At 49.0% G+C, this 12,315-nt stretch overlaps 1 protein-coding gene across 1 annotated transcript in view; it reads right to left on the reverse strand.

The window, feature by feature from the left end:
* The window catches only part of LOC123995105 (transcription factor HIVEP2-like), a 100,243-nt gene extending 89,957 nt beyond the window's left edge, over positions 1-10,286 (reverse strand). The window contains 2 exon segments of the mRNA XM_046298436.1: positions 9,555-9,620; positions 10,149-10,286. The gene's annotated coding sequence lies outside the window, so the exon portion shown is untranslated.
* Between the last annotated feature and the right edge of the window lie 2,029 nt (positions 10,287-12,315).

Consider the following 12,315-nt stretch of genomic DNA (forward strand, 5'->3'; position numbering starts at 1 on the left):
TCGGATGCTTAAATTAGATACTCAGGAGAGGAGAAACAATGTCAGCTTCTGTGGATCTGCCAACTGCCAGATGGGATGAGAAAATGGCCAGAAATCAGATAAAAGAGAAACTTCCCACTAGGCTACCGGTGCATACCTGCCTGCCAAGACACAGCCCCTACAGGACTACTAGCTACGTATGCCACTTGCATTGGAAGTGTTTTGAAATGGCACACACACAACCTGCTTTCTGTGTCCAGGGGGTAGGGTGTGTGCACACTGGTGTAGATTGAGTGATTATGCCCTTGCAAGACTATGTTTTATTTGAGACGTGCTCCGAATGAGAGGTGGCACCATTTTTAATTTGGGGGTTCCGCAAATATTCTCTTTATCTTCCCTCCAAGTGTTTTGTGGTGCGGTATAGGTGTGTTTATTCCCTGATTTATTCTGCTGTGTGGTGCGGTGGGCCCAGACTGGAGAGGAGTGGAGAAGCGAGGAGGGGAGAGGAGAGAAGGAGGAGACAGGAGAGGAGGGAAGGAGGAGACAGGAGAGGAGGGAAGAGGAAGGAGGAGGAGGAGAGGTGGTGCGTAGACCGTGGTGTTGACACAGCCAGGATGCTAAAGCATATGCAGTGTTGGTCACTGGCAGCACTAGAGACATGACACAGAGGCAGCTCACACTTCCCTTCCTCAGCCCACCTAAATAAGATGTGAGAGTGTTCGTGTTGTGGGTGTGGGTGAGTGCGTGCGTGAGTGAGTGCGTGCGTGAGTGAGTGAGTGAGTGAGTGAGTGAGTGTGCAGTGGCGACGCCTCCTCTTCTCAGCCCAAAATCACAGTCTGCTTGGAGAGGAGCAGGATGCAGCTCTGAAAGCAGGTGTCGAGTGGGAGGAAGTGATGATTCCACAACTGTTCCAATTTGTCCCTTGTGCTAGGCATCCATCAACCTATTTAGATATAGGATAGGGAACATACTGTATAAATACACTGAACAACATAAACCCCCATGTATGGGTCTGACAGCTAAGATAACATACACTACATGTCAGAAAACGAGTGGTGGCATGCCTGTCTGACTGGTGCCCACCAAGACTGAACAAAGTGCCAACGACTTCAAAATGGTAAACGAGACTAGACAAACGAAGCCTGCTAAAAACACACAGACACCGAATACACTAATAGCTGACTGGCTTTCATGTTCACAAAGAGGTTGAATATCAGGCTGATGGCGTTGTCTGGAGCTGTCAGTGGAATAGGATCTGTGTCTGTAAAGTGGTGCTTCATCACGTAGTAGTCAGACTGCGCTGATCGTATTGCAGGTGGCAACAAAGCACCACTATTTTTACTATGTCAAACAGGGGAACACAGTAAAGAGCGTTTAAACATGTACATCAAAAGGCTCTTTTAGATGCCTCTTCGCCTCGCCAGTTAAAAGGATCGAGGACAAACAAAGAAGAGCTTCAGAGCGGAGCTCGATATTCTGACACGTACGGAGAAAAGGAACCATTTTCTCTTTGCAAATATTGTCTTTGGGGTGTCGCTGCGCGTTGACAGGATGAGGAAGAGGATCAATGTTTACAGACAGATCGCTAGGGCTTTGGGGGGGAGGGAGGGAGGGGTTGTATTCATCAGAACCTCTGACACTGCGCTTCACAGTAGATTCAGTGCTGAAGACGTCTGAAGAGTGCCAGCCCTGTGATCAAGGGCCCAGCTCTGTGATGGATGGCAACACACACACACACACACACACACACACACACACACACACACACACACACACACACACACACACACACACACACACACACACACACACACACACACACACACACACACACACACACACACACACACAGGCGGAAAAGGCAACCTCTCCAGGCAAGAGGGAGAGTCAGCTATAATCACATGCAAAGACATATCGTACATATAACTTATCAAAAGCACCCATCGCAAAAAAATTGACGAATAATATTGGCCTACTTAGGTTTTTTGTCAATTTGTTTGTCTGTTTGCTTGAAGTTCTAGCATCAGTATTGAAATTCAGCATTCAAAACATGTTTTTCTGGGGTCCTTACAAATTCATGACGACTTTGGTGATGTAGAGATTTCTCTCTTTAATGCCCTGGCTGCCTGTGATGGGAGCTGGGAGCTAAGCTGGGAGCTAGCGAGCGCTAGCTAATCCTGAGGGCTAATAGAAAAGTCCAATCCCCTGTCACTCTCATCCCATACATGTCAATACACTCTGGGCTAAAGAGGGTATTATATAAGAGCCAGAGAAGGAGGCTGGAGGATAGTGGAGAGAGCACGTCCACACATATACACACACACACACACACACTTGCGTGCACAGAGGGATGCTTCTCCTGGGTTTGTACACTGGCCTGCTACTTCGTCAGCACTTTATAGGCGTTTGACGTGATGTCACATCTTCCTAGCTATTGACCTTTTTCCACTCCCCCCCCACCCCAAATGAAAACAAACATCTTGGTCTGGTGTGAGGTAAGGGTGTAAGGGGTGCTTCAGGCTGAGTGGCCAACTGTGGCTAATCAAATACTGTGACGCATCCATGGTTCCTGCCTCTGACTGCAGAGTGGATGAGTATCATCGTCATCTTCCCATCATCTCATCATTGGAGTCAATAAAGAGAAGAGACACCGTCTGTCCGGCTTTCACGTCTCTCTCCTCTCTCCCTCCTCTGGTTAACGCAGTGAAAGGCAATCTGAATGAGGCTGAACAGCAAGGGGTCGGCTAATGGCAGACAGGCCAGATTAAGAGATGGAGAGAGAGGAAGTGCAAATATGGCAATGTCAGAGGGGCTCTATCCATCTCCTCAGCAGGGCTCCTGTAGGGCTCACGCACAGGCTCACGCACAGACACATGCAATCACAAACACGTGCACACACAGACTCACATGTGTCCATGTAAAGGACTGGGAGTTCAGTCATGCTGAGAATAAAATGACAACCTTCCAGTAGCAGGACACACAAGTAGGAAGTGGTGACAATGGCAAACCTTTACCATTCATACAAATCTCACTGGGCGGAAAAACGTTTTTTTTTCTCTCTCTCCTCTTTCACGTGTTAAGTGCCTGAAATTAGTGGGATTTTTTGTTGAAAAAACGACTAATCTCTCGCTCTCTCTCTCCTAGAAAATCATGTATCTCATTCAGTCCCCAAAAGCCCCTTAACACCCTCCCCGCTTCTATCTCTTCCTTCTCCTGCCCGCACCCCCTCTCTCGGTCCCCAGACTTCCATCGGCACTCAGCGAGCAGAGCGAGCTAACGAGTGACACTCCTGCCATTTGCTCTTTAGAGAGCGTGGGCGTAGTGAAGTAGCACTTTAGTCACCGCCTGGCACAGCTGCGGGCTCCGGGGAGACCAACTGGTTCTTCCTGCGAGCCCGCCACCTGTTCTGCCATGGCAAAAAAGAGAGAGAGAGAGAGAGAGAGAGAGAGAGAGAGAGAGAGAGAGAGAGAGAGAGAGAGAGAGAGAGAGGGAGAGGGAGAGAGAGAGAGAGAGAGAGAGAGAGAGAGAGAGAGAGAGAGAGAGAGAGAGAGAGAGAGAGAGAGAGAGAGAGAGAGAGAGAGAGAGAGACAGGGGGATCAAGCTCACGGTTGCAGGGAGGAACAGGTGTGAGATGAGGATCCCTTTGTGGAGTGTCCTCTATGCAGCAGGCAGGCAGGCAGGCAGGCAGGCAGGCAGGCAGGCAGGCAGGCAGGCAGGCAGGCAGGCAGGCAGGCAGGCAGGCAGGCAGGCAGGCAGGCAGGCAGGGTCCAGGGAGACAGACAGAGGGGGGCTTAAGGGTTGGAGAGCACAGCTCTGCAGCCTACTGTAGCTCATCATCCCTCTTTGGTCCAGTCAGTCCATACCACCTAGACTGGTCTGGCTGTAGTGGTGGGTTATGGTAGAACTGTAGTGTACTGCACTAATGATATAGTAACACAGGATATAGCTTGTCAGATCCATCTTCACCCTTGCCTTTTGTGAACTAACACTCGCACTTTACATTTTTCCCTTCTAGCACTGACTTTGCTGGTAGCTACTTTATTGAGAAAAAATGTACTATCTTAAGATGAATGCACTTACTGTAAGTAGCAGATAAGAGCATCTGCTAAATGACTCAAATGTCCATGTAAATGTTGTGATACAGCTTACTGTCTATCAACACTATAGCTGGGAGACTGAGGTAAGCAATGGTATGGGCATTTCAGGACCCACAGGTTACACTCAGGTCGTACCAGTCCATACCTAATCAAGACCCCCTTCAGCATGTGTGGGAAGACAGGGGAGGTAGAGCGGAGGTAAGGGGCAGGCAGGGGGCAGGTCTGTGTATCTTGGTGGGTGCAATCACTCCAGCCCTATTTGGTCTCCCCCTCCATCTCTCTCATCAGGATGGACCGACGCGAACTCTGCACGCTTCCGCAGCTTCCCTAAACAGGAAGTATGCATGGCTGCACAGGCGTGAGTTTGTGAGCGCATCGTTTGCATGTGCGGTGAAGAGGAAGAGGAAATGAAACCGTGCTTCGCTATGCCTTTACTGTACTGAGCCGCAGCGCCGTACGTTTCCTCATCCCCAAACACTGCTTTCCATGTCCTTTGACTAAGGACATAAGGCCTGCCCAAGGACTTCTGGGTAGCTGCATGAAATGGGAACAAGCAAACTGGTGACGCTTCAATCCATCCATTAAAATGCTCTGTTATCTATCCCCCAGCACCAAAGGGAAATGGATCACTGTGTGTGTGTGTGTGTGTGTGTGTGTGTGTGTGTGTGTGTGTGTGTGTGTGTGTGTGTGTGTGTGTGTGTGTGTGTGTGTGTGTGTGTGTGTGTGTGTGTGTGTGTGTGTGTGTGTGTGTGTGTGTGTGTGTGTGTGTGTGTGTGTGTGTGTGTGTGTGTGTGTGTGTGTGTGTGTGTGTGTGACATGCATGTATTTTCCTCCCCATGGACACAGAGTGAAAGGACAACATGACAGTAACACAATACAACTCAGAATAATGGGTTCATGCGGGTGAACAGGGGTGAATGGGTGTGGACTCACGGAGATGTACCGATGTGTTTTTTTTTGTGTGAGACTAGTTGCTTATAAGCAGAGATCGTGTTCACGTGGTGGCTAGGGAATAAATGTGACTTTTAAGTGTATGTGTACACACACCGTTCAATTCCCTGCATATGAGTCTACGTGATCATGGTTCTGTACGGTTATGAACGTGCATGTGTTAGAAACTGAACATGTCCATAGATGTGTGTGAGCTCCGCTCCAGATCTGACAAGACTCCTGCACACACGCCGAGCAGAGCTCTTGTTCTAAGTCCACACCGATGCAGACGCAGCGCTTTGGCATGCTGCTGCCCCCTGTGTACACCAGCATGAACAGGCAAAATAGCAGCTCGCGCTGTGCTACAACATATCGACTGCTCACCTATCCCTCGTGTGTTGATGAAGGTGAAACCCAGACAACACAATTAGTCAGCAGCAGCAGCCGGGAGCCAGCTAACAACCTCCTCACATTAGCACAGCCATCAGTCTAGCCACTGCTCCTGACTCCTGGATATCAATTGTTAATGTATCCAATCAATAGAGAAGTAGAATGAGAGAGAGAGACAGTCAGAGGGAGGGAGGGCTAAGGAGAAAGGGGGGAGGTTATCTTTCTAGTTAACTGACGTGTTGAGCTTGTGAGTACCTACGTGAGAGGCGGACGTCGTGTGCACACAGGGCAATCACGTGTGCCTTAATTCTTAGCAGCCATATTTAACCCCCCCGGGGGGTGAATATATTTGGCCACAGCTGTTTCACAGGCTGAGCGCCCCCTCCTCTCTTCTCCCTTGTTCAGCCCCGTACGTCCATACTGTTACACTCTCAATCTGATTCTGCCAAGGACGTGCTGAGCCGCGTGCTGAGGGTTCCCATAGTAACAGAATGTGTCTTTCTACTTTAGGGCTCTCTTTTTCTATCTATTGTCTACCATGCCGGCAGCTTGAATCAAAGCAAATGCCGGGCTGACCAATAGCGCTCATCTATTTTCCTCCCCCCCTCAGCTCCCCAGTCCATGACAAGCTTTCGGAATGCCTGCTGTGGTTCATAAAGTGGCCGGCCATTTTCTTTGGCCACTTATGAATATGGCTGTGTGTCTCTCTTGGAGTGGACCCTTTTACTTTGGATGACGAGGGAGATCAATGTTTAGGTTTTTGGTTTCGGTCTTTGGTGGTGGTTTATGGCAGTGATGCTGTAGACTGAAACCCTAAAGACAGCCCAGTCATAGTGTCGGGTAGATTCCTACTAGGCTTGGCTGTCCAGTGGAGGCCAGGGAGGGCCTTGGGGGCCCAGTACTCAATAAGTGTGTTGCTGTGCCTGGGTTTGCTTTAGCACGTTATGGTTGTGGTAAGCTGCCTGCTCTCCTCTCCTGCTGGGACTCCCCATGGCCATACGGTCGGAGGGGACACGGCAGCTTGACAACACTTCTACGCCTGGAGCCCTTCCACAAACACAGGCATAACCACACACACAGGCATAACCACACACACAGGCATAACCACACACACAGGCATACACATACACACAGGCATACACACACACACACACACACAGGCATAACCACACACACAGGCATAAACACACACACACACACACTCCAACTGCGCCAGAGGTCTCATGTCTTACCCTATTTGCCTTACGCACACCTACTTACCTAGAAAGTCTACGTGTGTGGATTGTTAAATCCCACCAACCCATCATGATGTACCTAAATGTGCCTGCTTCAGGGAGACGGGAGCTGATATGAGCTAGTAGGGAGCCAACGGCTCATTATGGGGTTTAGCCCTGGTGACGAGCGTGGCTGCAGATCTCTCTCTGTGTCCGAGCTCTCCCTGCCAGGTGTGTGAGTGTCTGAGCCCCAGCACCTTGGTCCGATCCTCCCGCCTGGCAGCATTGACCTTTCTCTGGGCTTAGGGCTGAAGATGGCGGTGCTGACAGAACCCCGCTGCTTTCAGAGGGAGTTGAGCTGGCTGGGCCGATGCCGCATGACAAACAGTGACAGCACTGAACTCAAGGGCATCGCGTGACAGGCCACAGAGCTGGGCCACCTCCACCTCTGTATGCCTGTATGACACTGCACATGGAGACAGGCACACATTCACTACTACACCAAAGGAGAGAGTAGACCAGAGAAGCATTATCTGACCCAGCGCATGGTAGTCTGACCTTCGGCTACAGTAGCCACTCTCCTATGGGGATTAAACTTCACAGTAGACAGACTCTTGTCGACATGGATGTGGGGTGGGAGTGTTTCCTGTTGAATACGAAATAAGCACCAGTGTAACTCTAATCCTACCTCGCATGAGCCTCCTGGGTGCGTGGCTGGCTGGGCTGGGGTGACAGCAGGGCCAGAGTGGCCATGGTTGACCTGTAAGCATGGCAGGCAGTTCCACTGGGAACATGAAGCTATGGATAACAGCAGAAGGAAGGTACTGCGAGACACGACTGTCACTTGTACAATACAAGCACCGTCTATGAGTAAATATACCTTAATGGTTAACGTACTGCTTCGGAAACAAGAAGTCACTGGACAATGAACATAGGTATTGATAATAATTTGGCATTATAATATGAATGTTACCATGTATCAAGCCACTATTCATAAATTATAACACATTAAGCTCACCCCACTTCTGTGTGAGAGTCCATTGGTGCTCTGTGAGAGGGAGGGGTTATGGCTATACACCCGCAGGCAAGACTGTATAAATCCTACTTCCCTGTCTGTCTGTCTACACTGAAGACCCATGGAAACTATTTTCCATTGGACAGAACATGACCTAAATACAGAGAGCTGACGTCTTCTCCCACGTCTTCCCTCCCAAAACACCATGCGTCCCACTCCACTAAAAGCTTCAGTTGCACCCCCAATATCCGCTATATTGAACTTTGACGAACCGATGTCTAACCCCTCCCAGCTGTTGACAGCTCCTGCTGCTCAGCTGACTCACTGGATGCCATTTTGGATCCCCCAGTTTTCCAGGGGGTTGCATGAATCTCCAATTAGCAGATAAAACAACAACTGGAGGGCTCTACTACAGTGCTCTCCTGTCATCTTAGAAAAATAGAGCTCGGAAACATAAACATTGCATGATGACAGATCCCAAGGCGGAGAGAAACAAGATTATAAATTCCTTTTAACCGACTAAGCACTTAACACCATTGGATTGTGTCTGCAGGGAAAATAAACAGTTACCAACCCAGAGTTTACTATATGGTACAAAATGATGAGGAAAAAATATTGAAGTAATAAACGGTATCAAATTCTATTATAATATATATAATATATTATATATAATATAATATTTAATAACGTATCGATAAAACCATAGTCATATATATTTCAAGAACTGGAAAGCTCTCCTTTTCAAACATGAAGGGAAGAAGTCTCTCTTTTCTCTTGTTGAGCAACTTGCCACACAAAGTTGTGAAATGAGTGACATTTCTCCCTGCCTGTGCACTGCACTGGCACTGCCAGGCTTGCCACCCCGATTCGCAGCCACAGGTAGCACTGAAGCACCCCCACACTGTCACTCCCACTTCCTGTGTGAACCGGGGACGACGAGATGCTGACATTCACACACTAACACTGACGGACGTGTGGGGCGGGCACACCCACAGACACACACACACACACAAACACACACACTCAGCAGAGTGTGATGGTTATCAGTGTTTTACATGTATTTTTCTATCTGCAGCCCCACTGAGAGCCTCAGTCAGTCAAAGAACTGTGCTGCAGCTGGAATACACACCACCTCCGCAACAAGGCATAAAGGGAAGCAGTAGAGAGAGAGAGAGAGAGAGAGAGAGAGAGAGAGAGAGAGAGAGAGAGAGAGAGAGAGAGAGAGAGAGAGAGAGAGAGAGAGAGAGAGAGAGCGAGGGAGAGAGAGAGAGAGAGAGAGAGAGAGAGAGAGAGAGAGAGAGAGAGAGAGAGAGAGAGAGAGAGAGAGAGAGAGAGAGAGAGAGACGTATAAAGGAACAGGATATGACACGGTGACACGAGTGACAGAAGGACGCTCTTTAAACCTTCAAAGGCTACATTGCTGCACGTTGTCAACAGCGTCAACACCGACTGTTTCTTTTATCAAGCCCAATGCATAGAAATAATTGCACCATAATTAGTCTAGCGGCATTAATATGTTAATGAGTGAAAAAGCGCGCACAAAAAAAAACATTCTACATTTAGGATATTATACTCTTGGCAAAAGATTATTAACGGAGTCATTTGGTTACCATGGTATTCAGCAGTGACATTGAGAATAATTCTACAAAATAACTACATTACGCCTCATTCTAACCCGTCTATCAGACAAAGGGACTGCCATTTTACCCTCTACTGATGGGTATTATGCGAAAAAGAAAAACGGCTTCATTGGTTCTGTTAAAGATCTCTCACTTTTAGACAGAAATTCACACGTTAACACCTCTAGCGAGCTGTCCCTTCTATGATGGAGCTCCTGTCCTGTGTAAAGAACGATGGAAATGGCTGACCAGAGATATACAGATGAAAAACAGTACAGTCCGGTCAGTAGAGTACAGTATGGGAACATACCTCTGGGATTTGTCAGACTTCTTCTCCCTGGCAAAGTTATCCAGGCACACACCCTCTTCACACACTCTGTGATCAGGAGAAAGAGAAACGGCTGTCAGAATATAAAGACTAGTGGCTAAATGTGCATGACCCTGCACAAATACCACCCAAATCCCAGACAAACACAGTGAAAGTGTAAATTGGTATTCATGTATATTCTGAACAAAGTGAATAGTGAACCTGCTCGCCACACTTTTCTTCTATGTATCTGTGCCTGTCAGCCTGCTACGCTCCTCTTTCTCCTTCAGGTGGTGTGGTGGAGCCTCTACCACCATCCCTGCGAGACCCTCTCTGCTCTCACCCCTGTCCTCTGTGCCCCGTCCTCTGTCCTACATAGTCACTGTGATGTCACCTCACCTCCTTGGCTGACGAGAGGCAGGTGACAAGAGCAGCACCGAAACACACTGACAAGACCTCTCTCTCTCTCTCTCTCTGTATCACTCTCTCTCTCTCTCTCTGTATCACTCTCTCTCTCTTTATCTCGCTTCCTTCATATCTATCTCTCTCCCGACATTATTCAGCAGTATTCCAGAGCCAAGCCTCACAGCAGCCCACCTGACACGGTGTCCTCTGCATCCCTTCAGCGATGGGGAGCCTTGGGGGAGAGGGGCGGGGGGTAGAAATCACAGCCACAGAGTCCAAGTCGCACAAGCCTCTACGAGCGCCGTTCACACGGCTCTGAGAATAAGAACTATTCCCTTCTACTGTCTGCAGCCCTCCCTCCCTCCCTCCCTCACTCTCTCTCTCTCTAGCTTGCCTGCTCACTCTCTCTCTGCCTCTAGCACTGCTCGCTGCTCAGAGGCGGGAGCAGAGCGGGAGAAAAAAATTATCATATTTCTTTAGCATAAGCAGCTGTGGTCTGATTGGCTGGCTGGGAGCGGAGGAGGAATAAATCGAGCCAGTGACACACCATCAGTGGCTGCTGGCTGGCAGAGTGCAGCCATAAAAGTAGGTCTCAGCTGGTTTTACCGCTGCAGAAAGCAAAAGAAAAGAAAGAAATCGGGGGAAAGGGAGAGAGGCTACCTCTTTCTGAGAGCAGGAAGGAGGAGGCTATGAGTGTTTCCTGTTGTGCAGCCAGGGCGAGTGACTAGCGAGGACGTCACACAGCGTTCACACTCCTCCAGGGCATCGGCACAGCCGGCGGAGGAGATACACTCCTTTCAGTCACCCAGAGGAGGAGGAGTAGCAGGAGGACAACAGCACAAAGACTACTCCATGTGTTGACTCTCTGTCAGAATGTGCCTGCACTGCTGCCCCTCTGCTTCCTAAGTGGCCATGTCCTGCTCCATTGACAGGGGTTCACATTTAGAAGACATATAGCCCGGTGTGTGGGTGGGTGTGCATGTGCATGTGTGTCACACTGATCCATTATGCGGTTATAGTCAATGTGGTCCATGACAGCATCTGAGGAGGAGTGTCATTACTCAGCTGTGAATAGCCCCATCCGGCCACACTATGCCTGTCTGCACTGATACCCAGCTAGGGCCAATTACACTGTAAATCAACACTTTATTCCGAGAAAACCCGTTCATTTAAGGAAAGCAAATATGCCAAGAATCTACAAGTATATGTATGCAGGCTTTTCCCTTTTAAGGAAAGTGTGTCATGATACACAAGAGGGAGAATAAAACTAGTAGGCGTACAAATTACATGTTTTTTCACCAATTCTGTCTTTCTCTTTTGAAGGACTACTCTCTTCCATTAGCCTTGAACAGCCTGCTATGGGTTTGCACTGGGCTACAGCCACGGAGCACAGGTGCAGATGTTATCAAGCTTCCTACTGTTGCAATTTCCCTCCACCACTTATATCAAGCCATCTGAGGGTAATTTTCTTCGGAAGCCCGGCCCGGCAGACCCTACGCAAACATGGGCCAAACGACACTCGAGGAGGGCAACAGGAGGCACATTCTGTTAGCCCAGCGTTGGCTCAACAAAGCATCCTTGTAGAGAGAAAGAGAGAGGGAGGGGGTCGCCTTGGTTACCACTGCCATTTCCTCCTTGTTCCACTGCTGCTCCAGGGGAGCTGTAGTCAGCGCTACATATCACCCCCCCCCCTCTTCTCCCTTTCTTCCCCTCCCCTCCCCTGCCTCCTAGCTCTGCAGGTGTACATGTGCAGCTAATAGGGGAAACCACAGAGCAGGGTGAGTGTTTAGCAGGGTGAACCACTGAACCGCGTCAGCCCATTAACTGTATACGGTGCAGGGAGCACGGTGCCGGTGAATAATTCAAAGGGCCCCTCTCAGGGACCCGGTCACAGGTGGCCCTATCACCTTACCTCTGGGGCCTGAGAGCTGTGAGGAGGAACACATACACACTGCTGGGTTTTTTACACAATGTTTTCCATAATCGACGGCGGTCGGCTAAATAGCAGATAACAGACTCATTGTCAGCCGGCTACTTTTTCCACCTCATTTATTAACTAGGCTTACTTTCATTTAAAAGTTTAAATTCACTAGTCAGAAAAGTCTGTATAGCCTACTCCCGCTAGAATGAACGACATGCATCGGTGGCTAGCCAATGAGTACGGGCCACCCAGTATGCAAGTTAGCAAGGTTCCGCTGGCCTCATAGTGACGAATGACATTGTTTTGATAGCTACGTTAGCGTCAACTATGGGTAGCTACCACAGGAGATTGGATTTCTGTTAAATCCTCACTAACAATGGACCCCGTGCGAATTGAGTAGCCCGTGATCATGCTACCCAATTTGCACGGGGTCCACAG

The sequence above is a fragment of the Oncorhynchus gorbuscha genome, linkage group LG14 (assembly GCF_021184085.1).
Source record: "Oncorhynchus gorbuscha isolate QuinsamMale2020 ecotype Even-year linkage group LG14, OgorEven_v1.0, whole genome shotgun sequence".
NCBI classification, from domain to species: Eukaryota; Metazoa; Chordata; class Actinopteri; order Salmoniformes; family Salmonidae; genus Oncorhynchus; species Oncorhynchus gorbuscha.